Source organism: Monomorium pharaonis, chromosome 2, assembly GCF_013373865.1.
Source record: "Monomorium pharaonis isolate MP-MQ-018 chromosome 2, ASM1337386v2, whole genome shotgun sequence".
Taxonomy (NCBI): domain Eukaryota; kingdom Metazoa; phylum Arthropoda; class Insecta; order Hymenoptera; family Formicidae; genus Monomorium; species Monomorium pharaonis.
Genome location: NC_050468.1, coordinates 11,182,667 through 11,206,322, shown reverse-complemented (window position 1 = coordinate 11,206,322; position 23,656 = coordinate 11,182,667). Strand labels below are relative to the sequence as shown.

At 36.3% G+C, this 23,656-nt stretch overlaps 1 protein-coding gene and 1 pseudogene across 1 annotated transcript in view; both read left to right on the top strand.

Moving 5' to 3' along the window:
* The window catches only part of LOC105829403 (glutamyl-tRNA(Gln) amidotransferase subunit A, mitochondrial), a 16,557-nt gene extending 8,600 nt beyond the window's left edge, over positions 1-7,957 (top strand). Inside the window, exon 3 of the mRNA XM_012668187.3 lies at positions 7,012-7,957. The gene's annotated coding sequence lies outside the window, so the exon portion shown is untranslated. The remainder of the gene's footprint in view (positions 1-7,011) is intronic.
* LOC114255469 overlaps positions 1-23,656 on the top strand; it is a 25,427-nt pseudogene extending 1,771 nt beyond the window's left edge.

Genomic DNA, 23,656 nt, shown 5'->3' with positions numbered 1-23,656 from the left:
TTTCCTTCTTCCGCCTAACACCGGGTCGTCCACGTAACTCCCCGTTAGACGGGTAAACAGAATTGTGTGCGTAGCACGAGCTCAGTGATACTTTTCACGGGGGGGTTATACTGAAAACACGCACGTCGCGGCCAACATGAGGGGGTGGGGAGGGGCACACGGAAGAGAACATCGGCGCGTTTCCCTCTTACGCGACATAAGGGGAAATATTGTTGCAACGTCGTGTGTCTGCTCTGTCAGTTCGCGTTCTTTGTCGATATATCGCGCGGCAATGAAATCGCGCGCCGACGCCTCCGTTCTATTCAGGCTCGCGCGTATTGGAAATCCTGAACAAACGGCACGCGAGCTAAACGACGACGCGAGAAAACGTGCGCGGCGGCACGGCGGGGGAAAAACCTCGACCATATTTAATTTTTAACGGGACCTCGCCTTTTGTTTTACTTCCTTTTCTGTATTCTTTTCGAGAGAGAGAGACCTCTCCTAGCTTTACTTCTGTTTTCCTTCGCGTCGCACCCTCATCCGTGTGTGTTTGACGCCTCAGCATCGGATTACCGTCCTGCTAGTTTCGTTTACGAGCTACATCCACGGGAAAACATGGTAGCTTATTAGGGAAGAGCTACCGCACGTACGGTTCATTGATCATTCGGTCGATCCCAGTTGCTCTCTTTGGGCGAATTATGCTAATTAGTTCGCTCGGTGGCTGGCGAGCTGTCGCGCTAGGAATACCCTCAAGTTTTGTCTCCTTTCCCTTTCTCGCTTATTCGGCCTTTCTTGTGGTAATTTTTTGTCCTATTTCGGGAGCTACTGACCGATTCACGCGTCATACGCTAGAAGAAGATAAGATTTCGAAAGGAAAGTTAGAACGTTTTCTTGCTTACATGACCTTAATATCCTCGCACTCGAGACTCTCAGGATTCATCTCTCATATTTTTATCTCTCTTCGTTAATCGCCGCGAACTTTTTGTCTAATTAACTGGATCGTTCGTAAATAATGAATGCATTAGATTGGTAGTTATAATTAATACAGATATCTTTGATTCTTTAGTATTATTTTAGAGAGTCAGTATTTTATATATGAATAACGTTGCTTCATTTGCGTTTGTTATATGGAATTGCAATACACGAGATCGAAAGTATTCTGAAGGCATTCTATCCTGTGGTAATCAATATTCATATTCTTTTGTACGCCTATACCATTCGAAGGTTTTGCAGAATAAATACAGTCGTTACATGCTGGAATGCTACGAGTCTGATACGCGCGTCCGTGACGCGGTTCCGCACGATAAGGAAATTCATTACGCTTCGAAAAACTCCGCGTTACATGAATAATGTCAAAAAAAAAAAAAAAGGAAAGCGGCACGATAACGAAGCAGATCAAGACCGGTTAACCGGCTAATTTTATTATCGAGGACAGTAAATTGTATAATGCTTATTCCATACTGCGATTAACTCCTTCCTATCATTAACTCGTCAATCTATAACAGCGTCAATTTAAAACGCGTTAGCAATCTTTCTTCGTTCTCACTTGCTATCGTAATTCATGCAGTTCTCACCATTACACAGTATCAAAAGATAGTTTATCAGAAAGTTTAAACGAAATTGTGTGATAAAGAATGACAAACCCCTCATTACCTAAAGTTTTCATTAATTTACTTGAATTATATAAAATACGAGCAAAATAATTAAAGCAACAGTGAGACATTTAAAACATTTAAAATATATTTCTAAAAAATTTTAATTTTAATTTACGAAATTGTCATACACTCGGTCCAAATTCGAAGTCAATCTGCGAATTTTAAAATTGGACACTTCAGTTTCAAATCAGATTGCTCAGACCTCTCAGTCCCGTGAGCTTGTAATTTTGACCAAGCTTAATTCGCGGTGATCGAAGGCAGGAATTTCATCAATTAACAGTAGAAGGACACTTGGATGAATAATTTGCGAGATCGGAAAGTTGAGTTGCGTTAAATATGAAGATGAGCGTATAAGTTTCAGGACATTTGTATCGCGTACCGTGGCAGTGTCATTAATATTCCACCACAAAGTGATGCCATTTATATTACGTTGATTACTGAAGCGCGTGGGTTTCCATGGCGGACAATAAAATTTTGCCGTCACTCGACGGACTGGCTCTGCGTACTAAGAATACCTAATATCGATTAACCTTGCGACCCGTACACGTGAGAACGTTCCTATAATACCTATTTTTTACTCCGTAATTAAATACCTGATCCCCGTGCTTCCATGGGACTCCGCTTAATACTAACGATATCATTACGCTATACAGTATAAGATATGGTTATGATAACTATCAAAGATATTTTCTTGGTTTCCTTCGAGGAATCCGTATCAGCGTTTACGTATATTAGGATGTATATAGAGAAATCGAATGATTTACAAATATATTTTTCTTATTTGATATATCGTGTTACATTTTCGTTTTATAATAATTAGCATTTTGGTAATTTGTTAATTAATTACATCCTCTTTTGTGATTAATTTGATAACATTACATAACTGCAAAATTTGATCTGTAATTTATATTTGGTATAGATTGTGTAATTTCGCTTCCGCATGTTATTAGTAGATAATTATTAAATTTAGAATAGTTGAACACATGACGGCTGAAAAAAACTTGACATTTCATAGTAAACGTTTATTTATACATCGTACAATCTCTTTTCTGAGAAGTATAACGTTACTAAACATTAAATATCATATAGTACCGTTCGAATCCGCGATTACTTCCGGCAATATCGAAATTGAGCGCACAGTGCAACGTTGGATTGCAATTGATATGCACAAGCAGCTTATGCTTTTCATCAAAATGTTATAATCACTCGGCTTTGTTAAATTCATCTAATGATCTAATATTAATATCGCTCCATGCTCCTTGTATTTATTTTATTTTAGCGAGAAGTGCGCAAAAATTTTAAAATTTTCCACTTACCTTACAATTTAAAACTCTACCTTTCCAAGGAGGAAGATAAGAATCCTATCTTAATTAAAATTTTAATGAGTTTGTGATGTAGAAACTTTTATTGTTGAACACATACTTTTGTCGAATTATCTAAAAAGATAGTAGAGAGATGTTATCTAAAAGGATACATTATTTCTTTCTAAGATTTTTTTTTCTTTACATAACGTTGCTTTCGTGATGTTTCAATTCTGATCTGTGAAGCCAAGACGCTACCAAATTGTTGCGTAGTGTAGTTTTCTTGTGGCGCAGATGATACATTCCAGATTCAATTGGATGACAAAAGGCATATTTACGAACAATACATGTCACTAAGCTGCAAAATAGCTCCCCCTTTTGATATGGCACTGGCGATTAAGTACCTAATCTTACTGGCATCGTTCACCATTAACAATGCTCGTGTGGTATAATCATTGGGTCGAAGCCTTTATAAATCCTTTATAAGTACTTTTAATCGAAAGAATATCTATAATAGATGGATACAGGAAATAGAGGATACATAAATAACTCGATTAAAATTATGTGCATTACGATTACGTTAGATATATATTACAACTTTGGTGGCGTTTATATTTTATTCTAAAATAAACGACGATTTTAAATCTAATAGCACAATAAATCAATAAGTTGTGAATCGCCTATAGCACAATAAATATTATTCAAATTATGAGTAATAAAAATTTTTTATAATTAAGTAATGTATAATATTTCAGGACATAAAATAATGCAGCAATCTTTCGTCAAACCAAATTTCTTTAATTTTGCGATTAGGATCTTTCTTTTGGTTCTACGTTTTATCACGGAATCTAGACACATTGCACTTTTTATGATAACGATAAGCTGATCCTGCAGTTTTGAGTTATGACGTCGCGAACAGTGCGGACAAATAAATGGTACCTGGTGACGTATCCCTTTGCGCCTGGTGCCAAAAAGGGGCGCCAAGAGAGAAAATAGGGGATCATCAGAAATCCCCCGAGTATGGCATAATAGATCAATTGAGATGGTGTCCTGCGAGATGGAAATGTACATTTTCTCTCTCTCTCTCTCTCTCTCTCTCTCTCTCTCTCTCTCTCTCATATTATTTAGAATGTTATAAAATATATAGATAATACACACAATAGTATAATTGTATTTGTATAATAAAATTAGCATGACAAAATAATATGATTCAAGTAGAAATGGACTTATATGCTACGTATAAAATAATACGCAATGTTAATAACAAAAGATACAAAACTTACAATGTATTATAAGTTATAAATTATTATATTCATGTATTATAAATTGTATTATATTCATACCAATTATCTATAATCGAATTAATTAAAAGAGGATTGCATTTTATAATCTTCTAGAAGGTATGAAATTAATTAATTGAATCTAACGATTAAGCAGTGTCTGTTAAATTTGCTGGTTAAATTTGTGCACGGTTCTAGTCAATCTCCAATAGCCGAGTATAAAGTTACCGTAACGAGAGATAGCTATTGGCCGTGTCAAATAAATTTAATCTGTTTTGAAGAGCCATGCACCTCCACGCGTACGATACAGAGCGAACGGCTATTTTTAAAATACGTTATTTTCCATTCTTCAGCAAAATTGTCCTATGTTATATTTACGGGCGCATTCACACATTTCTGACATATTTCTGCTTACATAATATAATAATACAGTCGTTTTATTTAATACGGTTATTGAATCTGTTTTCTTTCTAATTCATTATTTTTAATTTATTTTCAATTTTATCGCAACACAATTTCTTTTCCTTGTTGTAAAATTTGTTCTATTACTGTGATCGATAAACAAAGTTAACAAAGTTTAATTTATTCGTGCGACATGCGAGCCAGATTTACAGCGCGAAAGCGAAACATATTCCCGGCCATGAGTGAAAGTTATTTTCCATCAACGTGACCTCTACTAATTCGATAATTGGTTTCTCGTTGTCTTAAAATTAAATCGACAATGATAATTTCTTTCGTTAACAATGTTCGCCCTCGAAGCGGCTTGAATTACGGCAACGCGACTGCATGGTCAGAGCGGATAAATGGTACCTGATCCCACTTGCCGTCATGCAAAGTAGGGTCAAGAAGCAACGGATTTCTAGGTGAAAAGCTCCCGCAAAGCTAATGGTGCGTCGACCTCGCGTTACTGGGAGAAATAACCGTTTATTACCGTCCAAAAATAACGCCCAAAAATAATAGTAAAATTTAATATAAAAGGAAATAAATCTTGAGCTGCTTTTATAAAATTAACATCTTATTTTCAGAATCTTAATCTCTAATATCTCGATAAAGTTTTGGTTTATTAAAAAAAAAAAATACATAAATTTTCCTGGACGCGAAAAGTTCTGACAATTAAATATAAGAAAACAAGAGTTTGGAAATATAAAGTGCTTATTTCACATTTTTTTTAAATTGTAATTTGTTTTTATTTTAATTGAAATCGATATTTGAATTCTCTAATTTTCGATAGAACTCTTGTCACCTTAAAAAGACGCTCTAAAATTTTTTTGTTAATCTCAGAGAAAGTTAAAAACTGTTATTTAAAAAATGATTAATTGCTGTGGTTCTTTTACTTTTTGTAATTTCGCATTTTGAGTATTGAACATTTTTTTCCTGTACGATAATAATAACGATAATTGATAGCGCGCATAACTCGATGGTACTGAACGGAAAATATCCATTTAGAATATATTCAACGTTACAACATGAAAGTTTGCGCGTTTCATGGCAACAATTTACATTTATTCTCTTTTATTCTACAATTTATTGAGATTACAATATTTTATGAAACACGCAGAAAAAATGAAAATGCACATCATCCGTAGAAGATTGCGGCATCTGATTATTTCTTGAAGCAGTATTACTATATTTGCAACGCAATATACATAGTTCGCTAAGCGCAGTCACGAGTTTCAAAGAGAGTTTTTGACGAGCAGAGCTCGAAGAAAGGGGAGGTGAACACGGCGCAAGCTGTTTCGCGAGAAACTTTTGAATTATTTCTTCGCCATTTCTTCGACTGCGCGCGGAAGGCACGTCGCGGCGAGATATTATATTCTATAAGACTCTGTCTTACAGTGGCGGCGAGCGAAAGGGGGAGGGGGAGTGGGGTGAGTTCTCCCCTATCTTTAACATCGTTTCCGGCGACGGGAGAATGCGTCGGCGAGTTCGTTTCGCAATGGAGAAAGTTGCGGTCGTCGGTGCACAGATCGGATAACGACGTTGTTGGTAATACGGTCCGCGACGACACAGAAAATACAAGTCTGTGAAATCCTCTTCTACCATTTCGACGGATAATTATCACTACTGCGCGTTTATCACGCGCTTCCTCCGCCGCATTATAAACAACTAATTGATGTGCATCACGTACAATGAGATTATTGTAGCTCATCTTTGTCCCGGGCAAAATAATATTTGAAACCTTTCACACGCTGTTTTACTTAAAAGAGCAGAGGGAAAACGGAATTTCACGAATTTGTTAATTTCTTTGAATTCCTATTTTTTCCTGTTTTTATATCTTTTCATCCGGTTTGCAATTTCGCAGAGAGAAACGTCATGTAAACACAAAGGGATTGTACGGTGCATTTGCAATGTATCCGAACTCGGAAATTGTTCCGATTCTTTTTCCGGTTACTTTTGTAGAAAAGTGCTTTCCACGTGTGTTTTTACGAATACGTATACATGAAATGGAAGATAACAAGATCGTTTTTATATTGCGAGAGCCTTACACATTTTTTTGGAGTTTTTGGCTGAAATATTTTATATTGCACAAGCATTTATCGTATTACGATATAAAAATAAATTTGAAAATCTTTCTCCGTTATTTCCTAATAACTTGGTTACTTGGGCTAACATATCTTGCGCCGGTGTATTTAAGGGGATAATATAAAATGGATAATGTAAGGGTAACGTGAAAAGAATAATATAAAATGCCCCATTCGGTTAAAACCACACGAGCTTCCGGAGCTGTAGGCAGCGAGTTTCCGGATAAAGTTGGATAATGCCATTAACGCTAGCATAATTTTCATAATCTTGCAGGTACCGACGGCCCCATGAATTAGTTACTCACCGCATTAGGGAAGGACGAGGAAACCATCCGGCGTACGTGGGTCGACGTACGATGCACTAGTGAATCATCGTCCGTCATTATGCAACGGTGAATTTCCCCGTTTCCATCGGTGCGTACGTCAAGTGCAGCCGAAATTGCCTGAGATCGCGCCGACAGAGAGTTCACGGGATTCATGGAATCGTGATCAGGTAAGGGTGATTTTGATGCCGTCGCCGCGCAGAAGGAGCCGCCACGAAATTTATACGTCAGGACCGGAAATACGTGCCAATCTGGCCCGGTATCTAGGACGGCGATGTAACTGTCGTAAGATGGGAAATTTCCGTTGAAAATGAGATCGGATTTCGCGAAATCGAGCGTGCGACGCTTCTCGAGATGTATGTATACGCTCGTGTCAGCTAGAGTGCACAATGACAAGCGATTGAAGGAATTGACGCGTTATCATAACATTATTCGAAGCTCGTTTGATACTGTTCACTTAATCGAAAAGTTGAATAATTTTGTACGTCTGTATAATATAATATATGAAAATGTTATAGCGTTACTTATTAATTAGATAATTACACACAATGTTGCATATAACAATAGTGCAATATTAATAGAGTTCCAGAGAATAATTAAATTTGAAAATTTTTATATAAAATATCAAAAGTACAATAATTTTTAAGTCAATCATAAGCGATCAAAGTTAGACAAGATTATAAAGCTAAGTGCGATAACTGCATTTATACAATTATTGATTCGCTAAATTATAAGACGTCGTACATCGAACGGATCATAGATTCGTGTGATCCATTTTATTCTCCGTTATATTGAAGAATGCTTAATTAACGTAAAACACTACATAAAAAGTGTGATTATAATTAAACGTGTTTTTAGATATTGTGTAAGTATGACGAAGGAAAAGAAAAAAAAAAAGTTTAAGAGATATCAGGCAACAATGAAACAACAATGGAATAATATATTATTTATAATAAATTATTTATACGTAAACATATCAAAACAACGATTACTTTATTGAAGTAGATATTTCGCGCGGTTTACGGGTGGAATAAAAATCAAAATAATAAAAAATTACAAATATACATTATATATAATTTATATTTTCTTTAATAATTTATTTTTCAAAACGACGCTTGCATTTAATAAAATTCGCGGAATATATTCTGCGTGATATTGCGAATTTTTTTAGTTTAATTGTTCATCGTTTTGAAATTTTAATAAATCGCTGGATTGAATCGGTCAGGTAACGAGAAGCTGTATAACATCACATTTATTAATAATTAATTTGGAATTGAAGAAACAGCATATTTACGTATACATGAAAATACATTTAAAATACATATTTTATAATGGGATTGGCCTTGATGTTTGTTATTACCACTTGCCGCATGATTATTCAGGCAATGAAATTCAAGCAAGTGAATATTATTGCATTACAATCCGGAACGCTATTGCGACCGGTTCAGAAAGCATAATTCTTTTAATGACAACGTAATTAACTTTTATGATTGACTATTCGTACGTGAATTAAGCTACTTTTTCGAGACGCATACTTTGCGAGATTTATTCAAATTGAAATAATATAAAATGAGAATTATAAATCATTGTTTTGTCGTGATATACTTACAAAAATTACTAGAATTATTCCAAATATATCCTTGAATTTTTCGTTAAATTAAATATAATTTACTTATTCTTTTATTTTAATAGCGTACTCTCTAAATCGGAATTGGTGTATTGTACATTGAAAAACGAAGAATAGTCTATCTACAGCATTATACTTATAATTATATCAATTAATGATATATGCACTGTCTTTCTGATAATACACTGATTCTGATCAGTGAATATACCTTTCAATTGAAATCACTAAAAGACAATGAATAGTCACTGATAATCACAATTAATAAGTATAGCCTTGCAAATCAATAAAATTTCGCTGATTTAGATTTTGAGAGCAAGAATCATGGCATCGACCCAAGTAATTCAAATCACGCAGACATGACGTATTGATGTAGGATTTTTAATTATTGTATAAATTATCTCACCTATATAAATTACCTTACCTAATTTATGTAAAGATAGAACAATCGGCCCTTAAAAAATTAATTTTAATATAAAATTTGAATGTATTGGTATTTTACAAATTAACGCAACCCCTCCGCTTTACATTGTACGATGTATGAAATCACTTCTTAGCTTAACTTAAAATAATGGGAACTTAAATATATTAGATACATATAAATTTCATGGTTTTAATATTACTAATTCTTTCAATGAAATTTGAAAATTTGAATTTACAGTGTTATATTTATAATTACGATTATCATTAACTATAATTTACACTGTTTAGTGACAATGCATTAGTATCATTTTAGAGAATATACTTTTAAGCAATTGATTTATGAAATCTTTTGTTAATACGCATATCATTTTTTAAGCTTCAAAATATCCATATTCGTTAATAATTTACCTTTATTATTAGTAACAAGTTTATCAGTATACGCTGATTAATACAAAGTGCATATAATATTTGTAATATTACGTAAGCTATGAAAATCCATAACAATTAATATTAAGACATATATTTGTAATTAAGTGCCTAAGGGTCAGTTATTCCAACTTCTTGGTAAATTTACTTATCAGGTAAATATATGTTTGTCTTTATTTATTTAAGAAAAGAAATGAAGATAGACACATGCTTACCTGGTAGATAAGTTTACCAAGAAGTTGGAACAACCGACCCTTAGTGTGCAGAACTATTATCCAATATTTTTTTGTACCTGAAAAATATCAGAATTTTTTGACATTCTCGAATCAGAACTTTTGATTTTAATTAATTTCACTGAAATTCTATTTCTAAAGTTTTACGATTGTAGAATATTCTATGAATTGACATTTCTACAATTCTATCAATGTGTAAATTTTCTCTGCATTGCTGGTGCGTGGGTATACGTGCATTTCTATCCATTTATCCACACGAGCACGTGCGTTTCGTTCAACGTCCCACGATGTACACGCTCTTTATATCACATGTAGGTCAAGTATAAGCTGTCAATATTTCGCTTTTCGCGTTTCAGCTGCAATGTGTTGGCTCTCCACAATGTGGATATTTTTCTTTTTCATTCCAGTGCATTTCGAATATTGACTTTTTGCCATAAATCTTATTTCCACTTTTCTTCCACGTAACCATTTGATGAGTTTTAATTGAATTATATTCTGGAGAGAGAGAGAGAGAGAGAGAGAGAGAGAGAGAGAGAGAGAGAGAGAGAGAGAGAGAGAGAGAGAGAGAGAGAGAGAGAGACGGGGAGAGACGGGGAGAGATCGGGAGAAACGGGGAGAGACGGGGAGAGACGGAAGAGACCGGGAAAGACGGGGAGAGACCGGGAGAGACCGGGAGAGACCGGGAGAGACGGGGAGAGACGGGGAGAGACGGGGAGAGACCGGGAGAGACGGGGAGAGACCGGGAGAGACGGGTAGAGAGAGAGAGAGAAAGAGAGAGAGCGAAAGATTGAAACTAATGAATTAATGTCACAATTTATAATCTGTACCATTAGAAGATATTGCATAAAATAAAATCGTAAATAGACGGGTAGGATTTTATTTGTTTTATTTTACAAGTATGTGTGTGTGTGTGTGTGTGCAATTATTTTTTTAATTATAAATTGCCATTAGAAATAATACTTTTATTTGAATGATTAATTCTGATTATGGCGTTTACCCTCAAAAATTATTATTAAATCCAAAGAGTGGAGCGGTATATCGTATGACAATTGTACGTTTGTGCTGCAAAGAAAGAAATAAAGCTAGGTTTTTATATCTGTAGAATGTGTTGCGTTCACAAGAATACGACGAAATTTGTGAATTCCCGTGGGATTTCTTTGATACTTTTACGAGTATAACACCATGAAAGCGCGATGCAAGAGCGATAATGTCGCGTAAAATCCGTATGCGGCAAAAGAAATGATAACGACAATGTAAGCTTACAACGGGGTTGCGCATCGCGCCCCAATGTCCTTTTACACTTCGTATATTTTGCGATGCACCTATATCCTGTTTATACGTTATGCTTCGGCGGAAACCGAGGCCATATTATCTTCTCGTATACAGATATATCCCGGCGAAGAATTTTTCTACTGCGACTCGCCCCGTAGCGCATCACGCTACCCTACTAAGGCTCGACTGAATTATTTTTTAAACTCACTTTAGACAGATTTCATTATTCTTTCATTTCTTATACGACACAAAAAGCATTTAAAAAATTGAGGCGTAATTCGTATACTACAGTTTATATACGTTACAATGTATATGTAAACATGAAAATATATGATATATAAAATTATAAATAGATTTCTGTCTTGACATTTGATAGGAACTTTGGTCCGTAACGGTTTAACGGTAAATTGTATTTTTGGATGCAGTTTTCAAAAAATTTATTTAAAAAATTTTTATTGTCATTCTCATAGAGAAGGTATTTAAATGTAAATGTATTCATGCCTGAAAGAGAAGAATAAGAAAAATTTTTATTACACATTTTGCTATTTATTTCTTACTACTACTACTTTCATTATTTTATTGTCTTCTTGCGCGAAGATTTTTCGTCGACTAGACTCGCGATAGCGCAATGGATAAGTAAACGCAATTCGAAGACTTGATGATATTTTAACTGTCATATAACGGAAGCAATGAGCATAACGCCCCTTGTGCAAAATATACATATACCAGGTGGGAAAATAACTGTCTCATTGCTTTGCTAGTAAACTAATTTCCCCGTTCCGTCAACAATGAATGTTCGCGCGATGCGCTACGGGGCGAATTTAATAATTGCGCAAATCCTCCATCTTTGTCCGGGCTCCGTGTAGCACGACGAGGCATTAATTACTTCCACCATTACCATTTCAGATTGAATCACGGACTGAATGCGCTAGGACTCATTTCACGCGCGCAATCTTTCTTATGAATAACTTTGCATTTGTTATTATCGGAGTCCAATGAGCTTTTTCGCCATACGACTTTAAGTAGTCAAAGGATAACAATAGAAGTGAGGCCCGGTAATAATTTAAATAATGCAGAAAGAAAAAAAATTGGTGTGAAATAAAAATCTACACTTTAAATCTGACTCGGTGAAATCTTATCGATTTGCAGTGCTATATTTGTAACTTCTCTCTTCAATAACCATTCATTGTCTTTCAATGATTAATATACCAATTCTAATTTAAGAGAGTACGTGTTAATTACATTAATAGACGGTTATTTTTTATTTTATATAAATTACAATATATTAAAAATCTTTTTTTTTATTTAAGAAAATCGAACTATCAAACACTGTGATTATAAGATGTTTCTTCTATATAAATTTACTGACGCCAAGGGCATGAGAGATCCAGCATCCGGATCTTCATCATTCTAATTATGAATGGCGTCATTCGTTCGAATTCAAGTAGGGGAGACGAGCACGAATCGCACGTCTTCTCACTCACTCTTGTTCCCGTTCTCCTTTTCTCGCTAGACGGTCCCCACATATTATGCAGGCGTACACGATACGCTGGCGTTTATAAAATGTGGGCCACTTCAGTACGCGGATCGTCGATGCGCGGATCGCATTACTCGAAGCCGATCGTCGACCTACGTCGTCTCCGCGACGATGATCGAGCTCGTCCTTTTTCACCGTTCAGCTGCCAAGCTGCTTCGATGGTGCCGTTGGCTGCTTTATTATCTTTATGAGAACGTATCGAATCTCGGTGAGTGCGTGTAATTTGTGATCGATTTTTGAAAATTCGGAGAAGAACAGAGTTTCATCTCTATATTGCAAACATTTTTAAGTAAAACGAAGAGTTATCTCGGAATAAACACGAAACGTTTAGTACAGATATAGCTAATAATTGCGGTTGCACTATCGTCGTTTGATAACACAGGTTCACGGTCAATGCCAAGGCTGATAAGAACGGAAATGCGATATAATTTTTATAATTTAACAGATTTACGTAATAATCGTTTTGAAAATGCAATTTGTTATTTTTCTAAATATAGAATTATTGTTTTGAATAAAATTTTTATACATTTCAATATAAATTTATATAGAATAAAAGTTAATAGTATATATATTTACTTTCCGACATAAAAAATGACTATTGTCTGTTTTTACGTTAAGAAGTATTACACGTTGCATACAATTTTTTTCTTGCAAGATAACATTTTCTATCTTTAAAATATCAAAGAAATTTAGCTATTAAAAAGTTAAAGTTTAATCGATGGAACTAATAATACTACAAATATCCTTCTTACCAGCATTTTCAAATCGATATAGATAGCTTTACTAAAAAAAGACAGAAAAATACGACGCGTATCTAACACGTGTTGCCTCGGTTTTATTACTGTCGTTGTCGTTAATGTGAAGAAGACTCGTTATCATTAAACTTATATGAAGCTAGCTATCCGTCTCTGACTATAGACACCCGCGTGCGTATAGAAACTGGGCCGCCACTTCCCTCCGTGTTTAAACGCGCTTCCGCATGCCTCTTGAGGCTGCTTCGTGCTTCAGGAAGGCGTGCGACGTTGGTTGATGCAGTTTACTGAAGACACACGCGGCGCGGAACATTACGGCGTGGACAACATGTCGCGTTGGAATGGAAACGGAAATAGATTCGAAGTGGCGGCTCCGTCAGCGTGGAACCGACCTTATAGCCATCGCATAGCCACAGCAATGTAGACGTGCGGTTTTCACCGCATATTGCTCAGTCTTTAAAAAAAAAATTTACGATTAGTGCTTTATTGCTGCATTAGTCACAGTTAAATCTTCTTTGCCGTTCTATCGCAATTATTGCTACAGTTTGGAGTTATCCGGTTATATCACACAGTTTTCTATCATGTTACGAAATATAAAGAGTAATGTTCTAATTTTTTGCAAGTAAAATGATAATAATTACGTAATTTCAGTCTCATGCAAATAAAAGATAGATTATGAGTTTTAAATACTTAAAATAAGATTAGAATTTTAACGCTTATACAGGAGTTTCCGCTAAACAGCTGACGCTATTTGAAATTCAAAAAGAGCGCTGCTGTCGTATGGCTGCATATTGCAAATGTTATTCCACAGTATGTTTAAAACATATTCAAAAGGGACATTTTTGAATTTATTCTTCTACCCGTGTAACATAAAACCTTACAGAACATTAATATTGCATTAATATTGCAATTTTGAATATTACATTAAATGCTTTCGAAACATTGTTAAAATATACATATGCAATATAGCACATTGTAAAATAAACTATTAAGGTTTCATAAGTATTTGCGTACGCATGTGCATATTTTCTGATCGAATTTATGAGCAAATAAATGTGGCACAAATTGTCTTATATCGCATTTAAGCAAGAATCTATGAGTCACAAGAGCTATTTTTGAAAATGTTTGATGGTAACAATTTCCGCAATTAAAGTAATTTTTTAAATTAAAATACAGTTTAATTTAATAATTTTGTATTTTCAAATTTTTAATATTAAAATTAATATATGTGATTCTAAAGCAATCCAAAAGTGTGTACAGATACCAGAAATTAAGAAAACAATTATATAAATATAAATATAAATATAAATTTGCATTTGTATTAACACGTATAGTACATATTTTACATAATAGTATACATTATATGTAGTATGCGTATTATATAATAATTATAATAATTATTTTCTGAACTTTTAGTTCTTATGTCTCAGACCATCCATAGATTGTTTGTTTGAATTAAAAATATCTATCATATGAGATAGAGAAGCAATATAAAGTATTATTAAATATTAAGTACATATATTGTGTTGTTGGCAATATTGTATTAAAATATTTCTAAAGTCGGACATCTATTGTTGCTATAAATGCAATGTTTTTGCAATGTTGCAATATTGCCATGAAATATTTTTACAATATTTCAACAGACCTTCTGTGTCGTATGGACACGGTTTAGCCGTATTTTTATTACACTATGTAATACAAATGGCATAAATATGTAAATTTTTATCGTGGCACTTCTTTCACGTGTGATATCGTCAGGTTGTGACACTTAAATTACATAGGTTTGCGAGAGTGACGTGTGAAACGAAACAGGTCAGAGTACCGCGCGTGTCGGTAAAAACTCGGTTGAACTCCCAAGGTGTCGAGAATTGAACGACACAAATTAATAACGCTCGCCGTAAATTCGACCTGTCAACGTCGAATTGTCTGAATTGTCCACAATGAAAGATTTCCGGTGTAAGTACGCTGTGTGACCAGCGAGAAACAAGTTTTCACGATTCCGCGTTACACCCTTTCAATGGCGAGCATTAACATAAACAGATGCAAGTACTCCAGTACTTTCTATTTGACATCATTATTCCATCCTTCTATCCTTTTCTTTATTTCCGAGAGAGTTTTAACGCGTTAAATTGTTATAGTTATTTAAGAATTGCTTTTTTATCTCAATTTTTGCATATTGTAGTGTTTTTAAAAATAATATACATATAAGTACATTGAAGGAAAAGAATGGTTACAATTATTATAATATAACTATAATTTACAGTCGTTTTCGATATCAATTATGTACATATACTTATAGTTTTAATGCATTATGGTTATTATTTCTATTTAAATAGTAAGCAAATGTTAAAAAATAGTTATATTCACTATTATTGTGATTGCATTTGTTACATAGAAATGTTTTTTATTTTTATTATTTACATTTTGATATTTTGCTATATTAATATTGCAAATTATATATGATTATTTATATTAATCATAACTTATTGTAAAATTTTGTCATAAATAGTAAAATTATAAGCTCAAGGTTATTATTATTATTATTAACATTATAGGAATAGTATAAAAATGAAATTTATAATTATTTTATCATGTAGTTATATTTACAAATCAAACACTTTTCTCTTAATGTTTTAACCTTGAGTCCTGTTTAAAATATGGAAGATGAGGTATTTTCTGCTTGATAATCTGTAAATATTATAATATTTAAGAAGCAATATTACGCAACAACGATTTGCATGAATAATTTCTCGTTATCATCGCGAATACGCTGATGCACCTGCGAGTGCATCATTGGCGCTCGCTTTGATTAGCGAATCTGCTCCACACCCAATTAATCGTCCCATGAATTGCGTAACGCCGTCGACAGGCGAATCGAAAACAATTGGAAACAATTCGAACTCTGCTCATCCGAGTGACATCAAAAGCTTGTCGATTAACCGTGTCCCATTCTCTGCGCGCGCGCCGCGGCTTCAGGACGACAAGGCCCGGAAAGGCCATTCAATATACTATAGCACGACAGTACGACGGACGATTGAGGGTTGTATCCGAGAGGGGAATGGAGAAAAGTTCAATTCATCGGGATTATTGCCTCACAGATCAAAAACTAAATAAGAATCCGGTGGATAAGCTTTAAGTTTTCTTGATTTCGCGAAATGCCTTGAAGAGATCGTTTTCCTTATAACAAAGATTTCAGAAAACATAACATTAATCCTAGGATGCGGTCCATTTAATGCTTCGAAATATTTTTTTTTGTTAATTCATAAATTTCTTTATTCTGATTGGTCAATCAAATACTTTGAAACGTCAAGTGGATCGCACCCTTAATTGTGATTTAGGCAGACCTTAGCACTTTTGTTTTAAATTTTTGAAATGAGAATAAAGAAATTTTAAACTTTAAATTTATATAACTTTTCTTTATGTACAGAAAGATTTTTAAATAAAAGTACAAAAAATTGAAGGAAATATTCCTTGTCTTATATATTAGAAAAAGAAAGGTCCTATAAACTGTTCCTACAATATGCTTTAAACTGCTTCTTTTTTAAAATGCAGAACGTTGAGAAGAAAATCTAAAAATTTCAAAGAAATGAAAAATGCGTAGAAATGTTTTATTAAAATTTGGTGTACCTATATTTTGAAGAATTACTTTCCAGTACCAATAAAACATATTTAGAATTACTTTGTAGTTTATTAGATGACATCTTGTTGTGAAAACGAAACAGTTTAGGATATATGTTCATAGGATTTTTTTTCTTAAAATAAGCGAAGAAACGTTTCAATTTTGTGTACTTAGTTAGAAATGACCCTATAATTTATACACATTTATATATTTTTAATTATAAATATTAAATAGTTTTATAAAATACTTGATTAAAATATAATATGTTTTATTTAAGTTTAAAAAAATGTTAACTCCTTTTTAAAAAATATTCAAAAAGTCAAAAATATTCATAATACATAAAATAAATATTTCTAATATAATAGGACCATTTCGGGTTAACGAAGGGTCTAAATATTAAGAATCAGCTAATATTTGAGCCAAATGATTCATAAATCTTCTTCTACAAGGATCAAAGTTGTTGTGCGTCATTCCTTTCGTAAGAATCAACACTGCTTTGCGTCAGAACCAACAATATTGCGATATTCGATTTATTAATTAGAGAGGGACCTTCGTCACCCTTCGCAAGGGAAGATTGGGAGGGGGAATCGAGAACACGATTAGGGTCCCCACCCCCCGGCGGCGGGAGAAAACATTTTCCCGGGGTCGGGGCCGGTAAATACGCGGGTTCGCGCCCGGCGAAGATTGACCGGTTGTTTCAGGGGTGGCACGACACCGGGCTTAGGTCGGCACGATCAGGACACCATTCCAACTGCGAATCAATGGCGCCTGATTGGCTGCGCTCTCTCGGCACCGGGGATGCCGATTACACGGGCCGTCGTATATAACCATAGACTACAATGACACCCGTGATTTTCGAGCCGCACCCTTGTGACTCTCCTCTCACATTGTCAACCTTGACGCGATCCCGTCTATGTGGTCCGCTTCGCGGTGAGCTCGTTAGCAACGCCCGGCCCGAACGCGATGAAATTAGCCGCCGGACGAACAATGACCGACGGCCATTTTCACTCGGGGACAATGGCGACTCGGGGAAATTGCGGCGGAAATTTTGCGGAACGCTTATCAATCGTAAAACGTGCTGAAATTACGAGCTGTGCGTGCTTCTAAAGATTCCCCGATTCGCCATTCTCCACCGGTCGCAGAAGTTGGAGCTAATTTATCTTCCACTCTGCCGACTGCGTGCAAATGTGCGAAGTGCATCGACACGGAACGCTTTATTGCATAATTTATCGTTGGAGAGTCTCCGATTTCCTTGCGCAAGCTTCGGACATTAATGAATATCAGCGAGCATTAAATCCACCTGATGATCGCGACGAATGATTCGCAGCCGCCGTACCTCAAATCAATTCAATCTTCCTGTGTGTCTCTTCGACAACAATGGCCGCGCGAACACGCATCGTCGCGCACGGCGATAAATTATTGATATTCTAATTACCTTGGAATAATTAGGAGATACCAGTGCGGTCGTGCGGTTTCTAATGGCGCCGAACGCATTTCGACGTTCTATCGAGATCTCTCGCTAAACCGTATAGTAATCCGCTTCATTTGCGACGAATGCATGTTTCGCGACTATTAGCAGCCGCAAGCGATACGGAGTAACATGATTAATCGCGGGACTAACGTGCAGAAAATAGATTTGACCGGCGCAGACTATTATCGGCGCGCATTTCCCGTCAGCTTTGAAAATACCTGGACGCCTACTCGTTTTACGTAGAAATCGGCGTCATATCAATCTTCATGCTGTTAGCGGAAATAATGAAGTTATATTCTAAAATAGAAATAACAATCTTTATTAATTATATTATGTTTATCGTTGGCTCGGTTTATATTTGTTAACGCAATATTTGGGTTAAATTCGGGATTATTTTACCGAGCAATTAATCGAAGATCCATGTTACGGGGACACTGTAAAGTATCCGCCAGCGGACTTCTCAAGAAACACACAATCTTTTCGATTAATTTCACGTAGACTTTACTAGGTAATTTAAGGAGGAGGGAGACACTAAATCTAAGACCAGGAGAATTAAGAACGACGATAAATCCGACAAATTGCGGAAGTTTTCCAATAGGATTATGCCGATCGCATATACGGACGGACAATTAGGCAAGATCTGCGATTCAATGCGGCATAAAATGAAGGGATTTTAAACAGAAATCACTTTAATTACGTCGTGCTTGCACCTCCAATTCGAGCTCGGAAATTAAACGACGCGTGTTGCAAATATAGATTTTTTCCCCTACGTTATATTTATTCAAAAAATTCTTTTCCACCGTTACTTCAGCGTGCAGTTAGAACGTAAATGTATCGCAAATTTATTTTGCCAACGCACGGTGCCGCATTGATTACATTAAATCGGAAGATTCCTCCGCTCATGGCAGTCTCTGAGTTCCCCCTGTGGCGCGAGGGTGAAACCGATACCCGTGCAATTTTCTCAATTGCACGGCCACACCCTGTCCCTTTTATCAATACGCGTACCGTCGCGTTGGTGCAGGCTATGTTTGATTTGGCGTGAGATGAATGGTTTCCATACGTAATTAACAAAATGATACTGGAAAAGTGTGTACCGCTTCCCAAGACCCGTAATAAAGGCGCCTCGCAAACATCTTCATCGAACGTTGCATTTCTAAGTTCACGTTAATCCGTTAATCCTCGGCTCTCGGCATTTTTATTTATAACTGGAATACACCAATTGGACGGTATAATTGTTTAGCGCACCTAGCGAATCCAGGCCATTTATCCGGCCATTTAGCCCGACAATAATAATAACCGCCAGCGACTCGAAACAACGACGTTGATTTACTGCCGCCTCGTGACCGCGAATTTGCGCTCGCACCCGCTATCGCCAATTATCAAGGTGGTGCTTTATTCAGTTAGCGCGGAACGCTTGTTTAGCTACGCGAGCCGCGATAAATCCGCGTACAATTCGATCGCCTGCTCGCGGTCTCGAACGGGCGAGAAGAGGAGGCGAAGGGGGAGGATCTTCCACGCTCTTATGGCTGGGCGATTCATCAGGCCGCCCTGGCCATTAACTCTCGAAAATGCCGATAAAAGTCGACGCGACGAGCGCTCGCGTGACCCGCGGGATTTAGTTACTCATTTAAGTTTCATTTGCGTTACGTGCGCGATGCGGCCATGCACACGGTATACACGCGCGGTTTCTCTCCTTCTCTCTCGTTCTCAGTTTCCCTACTTTTCCCCCCCCGACGCACGCGAGCCAGGACGAGCCGGTGTCGTGTCGGCTCGATAAATCGGCCGGAAGGATACTACCGGCCATCACGGCAACTGCTTTTACGTAAGAATTCCACGCCAAACGTCGCGTAAGTGAAATTCCTCGTCCTCGAGCGAATCTTCCGAACGAACGATGCGAATCGAACCCCGCACAGTCGCCAGATTCACTCCCGGATTTTTCGACGACGTCCAGAGTTATTAGAAGACATCAGCTGATGGTTTTCAGACTTTTCTATTTCTTTTTTAAATCGCAGAGCTTCTTTCACCGGATGTTTCTTTCGCGCAGATATTCTTGCGGACTTTTCTCGAACGTTTAAAAATGTTTGCTTGTGTCGACCATTTTTTATAATGATTTATTTTCGAATCTGTCCACTCTGACGCGGTCCGCGTTTCTATTAAGAGAAGGATCCATGGAAAAGCATTTGATTGACGGCTGTAAAATGATACGCGGGCATAGTGCAACCGAGCATGGATGTATGGTGCGCTCGACGGCAAAAAAGTAATTAATTTCTTGCCCGCGCGTTTCGGTCGATGGCTATGCCGGACACTATATCTATCCGAGATTCTCTGTGTACGTGATCAAAATAACTGGTAAGCAAAGGGCTCTTGCACCGGGAAATTATTTTAATTTCGCTGGAAATTCTGAGACAGTTTAAAAAAATCTAATTAGATATGTATTTATTCTTATACCCTTCCTCCTCTTCTCTCGGGCATTTTCTGATTCACGCGCGTAAAGTGAAATGCATGCGAGATGTGTAAACTCTAGAAATGCGTGCAAGCGGAGACCTTATTGTAGAATATATTATTTTATTCGTTGTGCTCTGGGTTCTTTTGTTAATCCGACGCTTTATTATCGGCGCCCATTTACGGACGCAGAGAAATTGGCGGTTCGTAGGAAATGCCTCATCCTCTCCATCCCTTCTAGCCGCGCAATATCTGTTATCAGATTGCGTTAATTTTCACCGCACTGCAATTTAAGCGGCGTCACTTCATAATTTATGATTAAAGCTTCATTCGCGCGATACGAGATATATTACGCTGCGCCATGGAAGCGCTAACACGTATTTAGAGATAGCGCATGATGGAATATCCTCGTTGTCGATGTGAGGCCGCTCGATTGTTTCTATGTATCGGAACTTCCGCTCCCTGATCCGCTTTCCTCCGAATTGATGGATTGCTTGTCAAATATTTTCGCGAATCGTACGAAAGAAAGGAACCGTGATCGGCATTTCTCCCGTCGTAATCTCAAGCGCGAAGTGCGAGTCGAATTGTACGCAAATGTAAGGCGAATGTCTTCATCGTGAAAAGAATGTCGAACTACTTTGTGAGATCCGATTTATTAATTGTATCCGGTCTAATTTTGAATGGTATATTATGATGATATATTCCTATAAAAATATTCTATTTTTCGAGGAAATAAAAAAAGAAAGAAGAAAAAGAGTTCACGAGAAAAAGAAAATAATATGTCTATTTGGGACATTGCTATTTTTTAGCCTTTGTTTTAGAAAAAAATAGATTCACAGATATATAACAGGCATTATTTATTTATAACAAGATTACGTTTTAAGATTTTAATTGTATGTGAAATATTAATGTAATAAGTCAACTAACAATATAAGTATCAAGTGTTCTAAATTGCCAATATATGCATTTGGTTTAAACTGGTAATACTAAAATAGTTATTAGTAGTAACAAAATAATTGTAGACTTAAATTTGGTATTGTAACAAATTTGGTATTGCAAAAAAATGCAAAGACTAAAGAATGCGAATGAAGAGTTAAAGATGTCTTTATTCTTCGAGTAGACTGTATAATAATGTTTCAATAATTGTATAACGGTCGGTTCATCTTTACAAATAGTTTCGACCGTGTCACTGCTCAAATACGACTGGCGCGAAAAGCCTTGTCTGTTCGCCTTCGAACGCCTCCCTTTCTCTCGAAATATGTTTACGGTAGCAGCTTACATTTCTAGATCATGCTGATTATGTTCTCCTCGCTTCTATACAAATTTTATCTTTAAATTCTGTTTTTTTTCTTAAGTATATAATTCTTAATGCAATATTTGATATTATAAAATTAATATTTACCTTGAACACAAATTAATTTTAACAAGTGATTAAAAAAAACAAAACTATTGCAATCAGATGTGTAAGTCGGAAAATTCATGACGCGAAGTCATCGTAAGTAGTAGAATATCTACATTATAGTTAAGTTTCTGTTTGTTGGTATCTTTTAATTTGTCGTGTCGATCGTTTATCGGAATTCCGTTTTGTCGCGCAAAAAAAAGGACGCAGCATCTGCACGAATGAAAAATGTTTGGCTAGAGAAAGAATGCCGTCCGACGAAATCGCGTCCTCGGCAGAATCGATAACCGTCCGCTTGGGCACAACATCCAGCCTAAAAAGTATGTCAGCCGGTATACCGGATATAGTATATACAGAACTGGCCTCAAGCCCAAACTTGTACCTACGTTTTAAGTCGCGTCGACTGTGTAATTTCGCGATCGTTAGGCATAAAGCTCACGCGAAATGGCAAACTGCACAGCAGCCGGTACCGTTATATTAAGCAAATACGTCCGGCCACTGCGAACGGATTATGCCCGAGAGAGATTCTTAATACGCATAATTTATAGCGATTCCATGCATTTTGCGTGCCGCGAGTTCGTTGCAACGCTCGCAATTTGTACCGCGATTATACGTCCGCTTATTACATGTATCGTTGCATTCCGGGAGAAATTGCAGGTGAGCTTTTCGCCACATTTCCAAATACGAGGCAAATTTTCATAATCGTCAGAATGATGCTTATTGGAATCTATTTGATCGTAATATTTCATTATGCAATAATTTAATCCGTAATTTTGACGAGGAAAATATACATTAATTATATCATTGCGGGATAATTTATATCAGAGATAGTAGATGTTAAAGCACTGGGAAAAGTATAGCGTCCAGATCTAGCGATAAAATATTTAGCTTATTATATTTTGAAAGGAAAAGAAATTTATTTTACCGTCAATTTCCCTTCTTGTTTCCGCTTTCAATTCTTTTTTCTTCCGCACAACTGACTTAACCGCCTAGTTATGGTAATTGACTTGTAGTGATAGGGTCAGCGATAATTATGGGTCATATCAGAGCCATCTAATGCGTAGCTGATGATATTATGCGCTTATGTCTACAGAACGTCCGTAATCAATATCCGCGACCCGAGTGAGCTATGCTATAATTAATTTCGTGGACCGAAACCTGAGTCGCGCGATTACCGCCGTATATGCTCCCTACTGTCAGTTTATAGCTTTCGGTTTACAGCGTACGTGTTGCAAGGGCTTAGTCCCGGGTCTCGTCGATGAGACGGGAATCACTTTATCAGGCTCTTAAAGTAGGAGACGAGTTGCCTGGATAAGCGCGTACGTCAGATTCGCGACTCTCTAAGGGAGCAGCATTGCTTTTAACGATAAGAGATTTTATTAACGAAAGACATGCGAA